At 40.6% G+C, this 6643-nt stretch overlaps 1 protein-coding gene and 1 long non-coding RNA gene across 2 annotated transcripts in view; one reads left to right on the top strand and one right to left on the bottom strand.

Annotated features, from left to right (window-relative positions):
- LOC121919246 overlaps positions 1 to 6643 on the top strand; it is a 20845-nt gene that overhangs the window by 10680 nt on the left and 3522 nt on the right. Inside the window, exon 2 of the long non-coding RNA XR_006101421.1 lies at positions 5798 to 5880. This is a non-coding gene — a long non-coding RNA (uncharacterized LOC121919246). The remainder of the gene's footprint in view (positions 1 to 5797; positions 5881 to 6643) is intronic.
- Positions 1 to 6643, bottom strand: part of ARHGAP18 (Rho GTPase activating protein 18) — a 137802-nt gene that overhangs the window by 130619 nt on the left and 540 nt on the right. The window lies entirely within an intron of this gene.

Below are 6643 nucleotides of genomic sequence, written 5' to 3'. Positions count from 1 at the left end.
TTTCCGTGTGTTTTTGGTTCTTTAATGGTGATATTGATATCAGCAAGCCTCTGAGGCATGGTCAATGTAAATTGCTGTGATTTTTACAAACTCATGCACAGTGAAGAAAAACCAAAGTCCCTTGACCAAGTACACACTTCTGAGAAGTACACTTGGTGCAAGAACTGTGAAACCACTTTGACATGTTCAGTATGCATAGCCATGTTAAACTATGCTAAGTGTTAAACCCAAGGGGTTTGGTTATGTAAAAAGCCTCTGGTGCAAGAGGCCATGTTAAGTAAAGCCATGTGAAATGCCCAAATGTGCTGTTGTGTGTTTTGGAATGGGGGGAGTGGTTTGGCCAGAAAGGGAAGTACACTTCTGCCATCTGTCTAGAAATAATGCCAAAATGTCCTCCATTTTGATCATGCCTAAGAAACATGCATTTATATTAACATTTTTTAAAAATCATCAATTTTTTTCGCGCATCCTCCATTTTTATAAAAATGTGTCCTACATTTGAAAATGTTGTCCTACATTTGTCCCGGTTTGGAGGTCCTGACTTATGGCAACCCTAGGCCTGAGAGAAGCTGGACAAGGAAGTGAGAATTTTGGTGTGTCTTAGGGCTTTATCTCATGTGGCTTTTAAACCACGATTCCCACAGGAAGGAAGTGGCATCAGTGATGCTGATCACATGACACCACTTCCCTTCCGTAGCTGCCCAGTCCAGGTGAAACTCATGAATGAAATGCCAATCATGCACTGCCACAGGTGCAGAAAGCCATTCCCTCGACAGTAGCATGACTGGCAGTCACATTCTGTATATAAGTCTTGAAATTTTAGTCAAAAAATTTACTTCAAAAACCTGGACTGACTTATCCATGGGTCAATGTAAGTCCTGTGTGTTAACTCTTATAAAAAAAGGGAACCATCCTCTGAAGAAAGGCAAGAGCATAATCTGTCCTGGAAGCACTGATCTCTCTCTACTCGTTCATCCATCCACAGCACAAACAGTTATGTCCGCTGGAATTCTGTAGGGTTTTTAGCATTGTTTTCCTTTGCTTCATCCTATAGGTCTTTTGTTACATGCTCCTGAGTTTTACCCTCAACTTATCTATGGGTCATATCAAAATACCTAATTTTGGTCCCCAAACCTGACCTCAACTTATACATAAGGTTGACTTATAGTCGAGTATATACAGTAGTCTCACTTTCCCTTACTACCCCCTTTTCTTCCTCCCCTCCCTTTTTAAAATGTTGTTTTCCAACTTTTTTCACACTATTTCCAGTGGATTAGGGCTGGGGAACTCCAAATTAGAGCCACAAAAAAAGTTGAAGTTAAAAAAAACCACAAAGGCCTGTTGGACAAGGCATAAGAGCAGGAGGGAGGGGTTAAGGGACAGGAACAGAGTGTGATGCTGGCAGAAGCTACAGGAAGAAGTGTGGTGGTGGCTGCCCCTATACCAGTATTTTACCATTTTATTTTTAGGTTGCAGGACTACAGTGCAAAAGAAGCTGCTGTGATAAAGCCCTATATAAACCACAGATTCTGTAGGTTGTGGGCACAAGATGTGGCAAAGATTATATGAAAAGTGAAGCGAATACATGGACGTCTCCAGAGCAGTGTGTGTGTGTATGTGAAGGAGCTGAGGAATGAGTAGAACTGCAGGTGGACTTTGTAGGGATTGTGGGTTTTGGTAACACAAGGCAGTTTAGTGGCGGAGTTAAATGTTTACACATCCTTTTAGGAAGATGTGGATTTAGCATAAAACCGCATGGAGTTGGAATAAAAAGAATAATTTGCGGCCATGGGAAATTAAATAGGCCTGGTTCACATGTACAGTCTGTAAAAAGTCTCATTATCTTTCATATTTTGGGAGAGGAGCATAGCCATGTGATTTGGGCTATTCATGCAACCCACTAAAAGTATCTGTGTATGACTTATACGGTGTGAGAAGGAAACCAACATCACAAAAACAGTTTTCTGGTGGTTATCATACCATAAAGTTAGCATATAATGTTGGCCTTATTTCTTCAAAGGCTGGTGGATTCTCCTTCTTTGGAGATCTTTAAACAGAGATTGAATGGGCATATTTCAGGAGCACTATGATTGTGAATTCCTGCATGGTAAGGGGTTGGACTAGATGACCTTTGTGGTCCCTTCCAACTCTAAGATTGGATGATTCTATGATTCCTGAATGCTCTCAACAATAGCAATTATTTTCCTTTGAGTTTCCTATGATAGCAAATAGAAATGTGACCAGTCCTCTTCAATTAATATGAACTTGTGTTTTGACTCATTGTCAGACATGGAGAGGTTATTTGGTCATTACTGTCCTAGGCATTTATCAATCTGTCAATCATTTTTAACGTTCTCCATATAATCATATCAACACAAGCAAAACTGTCTCTCAGTTCTGGGAAGTTTCTCCTTCATTTAGTGGCTACATTATAGGAGCCAAGAATATGTTCCAAGTGAAATTTCTCCACATCCTCATCACAAAATGGCATCTAACATAATGTTATGCCACATAAACATGCCGTTAAAGTATGTTCCAACATGTCTACAGTGGACTCTTTGGCAAATGTAAACTTTTGTGAAACTAAATATCCAGCAAGCATACTGAAGATCCTCATTTGGCAAACAAACTCAAAAACAGGATGTAAGATAATAATTCAAGTACTTCAGCCTTAAAAGACACTTGGCCCTCCCTGAATAATTTATAGAGATTGTAAAGATGCTAAATTTCAGAATGGTGAAAACTGGAATACATACAATCAGGAACTCAAACAACTGCAAACTATTTTGAAAGTGGAGTAGAATCTGGTTCTCAAAAAAAAAAATTGCCACACAAAACCAAGAGGAGTTTTTACAAACATGTTTATGATGGGATAATAGGGGACGTGCCACTTAAGGGATTCAAAGGTCCAAAACATACTGCAGAAATAATCCAGTTCGAGACTGCTTTAACAGCCCCAGCTGAGTGCTAGGGAATCCTGGGAATTGTAGTTCTGTGAGGCATTTAGCCTTTTCTGTCAGGGAGCTCTAATGCTCCAATAAACTACAATTCCCAGTGTTCCACAGCATTGAGCCAGGGCTGTTAAAGTGCTCTGAAACTGTGTTATTTCTGCAGTGTGTTTTGGTTGAAAGACTCCATTAGGCATGTTCAAACATACATTTCTTTAGCACCAACTAACATCCAAGGGCCTGTAGACATGTTCCCTCTGACCTTACATCATCTTGTCAGGGTGACACAGGCCATTATTCCCAGGCCAGGATTAGCCAGTCCAGACACCAATCTGGTGGTCAGGAAATGATCCCAACCCAAAGGGGTCTTAATTAGTCTATAAAATGTACCTCATACCAGTCAGAGCCATTACATCTATCCCAAAGGCCTCTGCCACTGCCTCTGATGTTGGAAGGAGGTGCCTAGCCATGTGAGTGTAGCCACTAGCCAGGCACCCTGTTTCTGTCCTTTCAGACTGAGATGGGGGCCTTCAGTATGGACACCTCAGCGGCGGTTTTGGAACCAGGAACAGGAGTCTGTTCAGGCCCTGACACTTTCATAGAGTAAGAGAATAACAGAATCATATAGTTGGAAGGGACTACAAGGGGCATCCAGTTCAACCCCTGCCATGCAGCGATACGTAATCAAAGCATTTGTGGCAAAGTTTGAAAATCACATTTATCTCTGACAATAGTTGTAATGAATGCTGCAATATCTCCCAAGGAGTGATAGATCTCTAACAAATCATACTAAGCTCAAAACTAGGAAATGTGAGTTTCCTCCAACTGTGCAAGTTTCGATGCTCAGAGAAAGCACTTGAAATATGTTATTTCTTATTTTGTTGTTGTTAGATCTGTAAAGATGGGTGTTGGTGGGCATGCCACGTTTTATTTCCATAATGAAATAAAATTAATTTTCATTAGTGAGCATACATACAATTTATTTCATTTTTATTGTAAAGGTGATAAATTTTGTTACAAAGAAGAACAGTTTGAGCTCCTGATTTTGGAAAGAGATGAACATGGGGAAAAGGCAACACTGAAAGCATTTGTCAAACAATTGGATTAAAATGTTTTAAATAATAGATGAATACAATCTATGCCATAATAACTGACAAGCATAGAAGCGTTCTCATTTATTCCTCATTAGTACCATCTGCTCCTCTTTTTATGCAAGTCTTGATTGGGTACTATAACCAATCTGTAATTCATGCTAAAATATCGTTTGTTATAATTTATTTTTACAGTATCTAAACTACCAAAATTCCCATTTAAAAGCAGCAGTGTATTGGGCGCAGTGACAAACCCTCTCTTCAGAAACTTGCCAAGAAAAACTTGTGATAGGTTTACTTTAGGGTTGCCATAAGTTGGAAACAACTTGAAGGCAAACAACACACATAACTGATAATAGACTTTCCCAGATGACAGTACATTTGCAAACTACTGCCACTGAAAAGAAGACTTCCAGAAGTATATGGTATGATATCTCTATCACACTGAGAGCCACTGTGGCATAACAGTTTAGACTGCAACTCTGGAGACCAGGGTTCGAATCTTGACTCAGCTATGGAAACCCACTGGGTGATCTTGGGCAAATCACATTCTCTAAGCCTCAGAGGAAGGCAATGGCAAACCTCCTCTGAAGAAACTTGTGAATAAAACCCCATGACTGGTTCACCTAAGTCGGGAACAATTTGAAGGCATACAACAACATCTCTGTTACACACACACACACACACACACACACACACACACACACACACTTTTTCTCTGTTTGTGGGGGTGTTGATTTAAATCAAAAGAAAAGAAAGAAGGAAGGAAGGAATCCTTGTCCTCCCATCTACCATCCCCACAGGTACTGCTAACTTTATTGCCCATGATCTTGATTGCAAATCTCCTGTGCCAGACCTAGATTTTTCTTTTTAAGGATAGAATTAATATCTGATAATCAGATACTGAGATACTTTTCTAATAGTCACTATCACGTGTGTCTTAGAAAGAGATGGGTGCAAGCGTGTTGGGGGAATGCCAAGTCAAGCATGTCTGCATGTATGTCAGAGTGTGTGTCTACATGTTGTTGTTGTTGCTGTTGTTGTATGCTGTCAAGTTGTTTCCTGCTTATGGCAACCCTAAGACAAACTTATCATGGGGCTTTCTTGGCAAGGTTTCTTCAGAGAGGGTTTGCCATTGCCTTCACCCTGAGGCTCAGAGCATGTTAACTTGCCTGAGGTCACCTAGCAGGTACATGGCAGAAAAAGAATGGAGTGAGATAAGAGGTGGTGGGGAAACACATATGAACATGGGAGAGCAACAAGAGTAAATATCCAGATTTCTGTGAGAAGGAAGGCTGCACAATGGAAAAATGATCTTTGAGGTGCAAGAAGAGTGTCTGTGTATGAGAGAGAAAGGCTGAGAGGCAAAAGCAGAGAGAAAGAGAGCTTGGATGCTGGGGCAAGATGTGCAAGGGCTAGTATATAATTCAGTGGTTCCCAAACTTTGGTCCTCGGGTTATTCAGACGGTGAAAATAATCTGAGTAGAATGTGGGTTGAATATTTGTTGTTCACATTAATTTCAAATGCACCCAAGTTAAGTTTTTAGGGGGGCTGCCAACCATCCCCCACTAATCCTGGGATAATCCATCTTGGGTTTCCCTCCCCACCACTTCTGCCTGAATTTTCCTAAAAGATTTTCATTGTCGGCTGTGTGAATAACTAATGTGAATAGACCCAGGATAAACCAGTATAAAACTCTGCATGCCTTGAATGTGTTTTTAATACATCTGTATCATCGATTCCATCTTTACTCACAGTGCTGATACATGTGAGCAACCGAACCCCGAGAGATGCAGTTCCAGGAGGAGAAAATAGTGTGTGAACAACAAGACCAGAATGCGTGAGTGAGATTATTTGCATAGTCATGCTAAAAAACAACAACGCCTGAGTGTGTTTTTAGACTATAAGCTGCTTTGGGTCCCACTCTTGAAAGAAAAGCAGGGTGATGATGATGATGATGATGATGATGATGATGATGATGATGATGATGATGATGATGATGATTTGGCAGACCGTATCTCCCTATATGAGCCAGCCTGGGCTCTGAGATCCGCAGGGGAGGCCCTTCTCTCTGTCCCACCACCATCACAAGCACGGTTGGAGGGGATGCGAGAGAAAGCCTTCTCAGTGGCTGCCCCTAGACTCTGCAACTCCCTTCCCAGGGAGGCCAGAATGGCCCCTTCTTTGATGGCAAAAGCTTTCCTCTTCAGACAGGCATTCAAAAGGGAATGCTTTTAAAGAATGCCCTGGGGTACTATATTGTTTTAATGTAACTTAAGCATTTTTGTCTTTTTAAAAGCATTTGATATTTTAGCGCTGAATTTGTTTTAATTCCTATAGTAATTTAATCCTATTTTAAACATAGGGGTTTTGTATGTTTTTAACCGTGTTGTGTTTTTTGTTTGTTTGTTTGTTTAATGTTGTAAGCCGCCTTGAGTCCCAGCCTTGGGAGAAGGGCAGGATAGAAATAAATATCATTTTCTTTTTAGATTGCAAGCCTGCGGGCAGGGAAATGTCTAATTGACAGTTTGTAAATCCCTCTGAGAGCCTTTTGGCTGAAGAGGGGGGTATAAGTATTCTAAATAAATAAATTAATAAATCAG

This window comes from Sceloporus undulatus, chromosome 1, assembly GCF_019175285.1.
Source record: "Sceloporus undulatus isolate JIND9_A2432 ecotype Alabama chromosome 1, SceUnd_v1.1, whole genome shotgun sequence".
In the NCBI taxonomy this organism is placed as follows: Eukaryota; Metazoa; Chordata; class Lepidosauria; order Squamata; family Phrynosomatidae; genus Sceloporus; species Sceloporus undulatus.
This window is presented reverse-complemented; position numbering and strand designations above follow the sequence as displayed.